The sequence below is a fragment of the Physeter macrocephalus genome, chromosome 12 (genome assembly GCF_002837175.3).
Source record: "Physeter macrocephalus isolate SW-GA chromosome 12, ASM283717v5, whole genome shotgun sequence".
In the NCBI taxonomy this organism is placed as follows: Eukaryota; Metazoa; Chordata; class Mammalia; order Artiodactyla; family Physeteridae; genus Physeter; species Physeter macrocephalus.
In genome coordinates this window covers 11,806,681-11,809,830 of record NC_041225.1, presented here as the reverse complement: position 1 = coordinate 11,809,830, position 3,150 = coordinate 11,806,681, and positions in this window count along the sequence as shown.

Here is a 3,150-nt window from a genome sequence, read left to right as displayed (position 1 = left end):
GATCGGTCGAGACCGGACGTGAATCCGGCAACTCGATGACAAAAGGTGTAGCTCCAGGTCGAAATACCAAAGGGGGCCAGGCAGGTGGCCTGAGCGGCCACCCAGAGTTAACTTACAGACTTTTTAGAAAACAGTAGTACCGTCTCGGTGATCTTCTCTTTGTTTTGATATTCGTTATTTTATTTCGTTATTGTCTGAGGACACGGTGGTTAGGAACAGGGAGCGGTGCGCTCGAATCCTGCAGGCGCCAGCCTCCCCCGGCTCCGCTGGCCCCCGGGGCTCCCCGGGCCCGGCGAGGAGGGGCTGCAGGGGCGGGGCGGGGCGGGGCGGGCGCGGCGGGCGGCGCGAGGTTTCCGCGCGCTCGGCCGGGGCGCGCGGGCAGGTGGGGCGTGGCGGGGGCGTGGAGAGCCGCGGCCCGCGGGCCGCCGCCCAGCCCCGGGACCTGCCCGGGAGGAGCCGCGCCGCCGACGGTTATAAGAAGCCGGCCTGTCGGCGCTCCGCGCGCACCCTCCCCCGCCCAGAACACCGGTCGCCCAGCCAGGGCCGAGGCGGGGCCGCAGCGTTGGCCCCCAAAGGGATGCTCTCGCCCGAGCGGCGAGATCAGCCCCGCTCGCCCCTCGTCGCCGCCGCCGCGCCGCACCCGCCGACGGTCGCCGACATGGCTCTCTACTGCGGCGACAACTTCGGCGTGTACTCGCAGCCCGGTCTGTCCCCGGCCGCCGCCGCCCCGGCCGCCCCCCCGGCCGCCCGGGCGCCCTACGGTCTGGCCGACTATGCCGCGTCGGGGAAGCTCCCTTATGCCGCGGAGCAACTGATCCTGTGCGCCACAACTACTGAGCCTGTGCTCTGGAGCGGCAAGCCACAACTACTGAGCCCGTGTGCCACAGCTATGGGAGCCCGTGCACCTAGAGCCCCTGCTCCACAACAAAAGAAGCCACCGCAATGAGAAGCCCACGCACCGCAATGAAGAGCGGCCCCCTCTCCCCACAACTAGACAAAGCCCGCGTGCAGCAACGAAAATCCAATGCAGCCAAAAATAAAGAAAAAAAAATGATCCAGCTCAAATACTGTTAAAAAAAAAAAAAGAAGACAAATGCTAAGTTGGTGGAAAACATGCTCTCCTAGGTGAAAGAGTTGCCTCAGTTTCCCACCAGCACTTACATTCAGTAAGTAGAGCCCTAAACGTTTGTTAAAGGAGCAAACAGACAGGACCTCTGGGTTCTGCTTCAATCTGCAAGTCGCAGCCTTTGAGGTAGGGACTGGGAGTGGACAGAGGCTCTTCAGTGTGTCCCTCACTAATGACACTACCAGCTCCAAAATGAGAGCCAATTAAGTGGTCAGAAGTTGGAAAAAGAAAGGAATGAGACAGTGGGCCCAGCTCCCGTTGGCGCAGTACCTTTTCTTCCATAATCCATCTCTCTTCACCAAAACAATGAGTGCACAGATTAATCTTACATATTTTAGCCTACGCGATAGAGTTATTCTCACCTCATTTTTCCAAACACTCTATTCTCCGATTACAATTTGAGTTTTCTTGCTTTCTTTTCTCACCTCTTCTGGTTCCTTTTTCATCTCCACTTGCACCCAGAGTTTGGTTTTTACCTTACTCTGATTTCTTGTTTTCATAAAGCCCAAACTGTCTTACATCTATTGAAGACAAAAAAGCAGATATTTTCTAAAATGTTCTTTCCATTACTCTAGTAAATGATTTTCAGAGTTGGACTTTTTCTGTACATCTGAGTAATGCTTCTATTCTTTTTTGCTATAGAAATTTTTCTCAGGTCCCAACGTTCCATTTTGTGTGTTTGGTTTGTGTGTGTGTGTGTGTGTGGTGTGTGTGTTTACTCATCTTTGAATGGGCTTATTTATATTGCAACATGGCATTTGTAAGTAGTCATTCCTTAATTCAACAGGTACGAATTTTTCAAAAATTGATATTTGTTTGTCCTCTGGTGGGCAAGGTCTTTCAAAAACTGAATTACATATAAGGATTCATCTTCAAAGGGCCTCTGATTTATGAGAAGAGGTAAGATAGGTATAATAACTATAGTGCAAGGTAGAAAGCCAGGTGGGAGACATGGGTAGAGTTCGTAATTTCTGCTTGTGGTCTTTTTCATAGATGATACAAAGTAAACCATGATGCTGAAATTGGGAAGGACTGACTCTGTTCACAGTTCAATGTTGTTCTAAGTCACAGCCATTAGGAATTAAGACCACTGAGGCTATTTCCAATTTATATTACCTTTTTCTTCCTCGGTAAATATGGAAAAATACTAGCAAACACTAATGTGACAAGGTTTCTATGATGCTATCAATCAATGAGTGTAAGGAATTTTACATTCTGTTACAGTGCTTGTTACAAAATGACTACATTCCATCATAAATCATTGTTGTTGCTCAAAGAAGCCTCAAGAATATTACCAAACGTCAGTGGAAAATAAACGGGGTGTTTTCTTTGGGTTGAATAATTTCTCAAAATGTTTTATTTTCCAGTGATGAAAACATGTAACAGTGTACCATTGTTTTACACTGGCATAGATACATTAATCAATTGCCTCGATTATATTCTTTTGTGAAAAGGCAATTTGACAAAACGTTATTACAGGAAACTTAAATTTTAAGCATAGTTTTTTTTTTTTTTAATTTTATTTATTTATTTTTGGCTGTTTTGGGTCTTCGTTGCTGCGCGCGGGCTTTGTCTAGTAGCGGCCAGCGGGGGCTACTCTTCATTGCAGTGCGCAGGCTTCTCATTGCGGCGGCTTCTCTTGTTGCGGAGCACGGGCTGTAGGCGCGCAGGCTTCAGTAGTTGTGGCGTGCAGGCTCAGTAGTTGTGGTTCGCGGGTTCTGGAGCGCAGGCTCAGTATTTGTGGCGCACGGGCTTAGTTGCTCCGCAGCATGTGGGATCTTCCCGGAACGGGGCTCGAACCGTGTCCCCTGCATTGGCAGGCGGATTCTTAACCACTGCGCCACCAGGGAAGTCCCTAAGCATAGTTTTTATCTTTTTTTTCTCCTAAGTGCACCAAGTGCTTTTTTTTTTTTTTTTTTTTTTTTTTTTTTTTTTTGCGGTACGCGGGCCTCTCACTGCTGTGGCCTCTCCCGTTGCGGAGCACAGGCTCCGGACGCGCAGGCTCAGCGGCCATGGCTCACGGG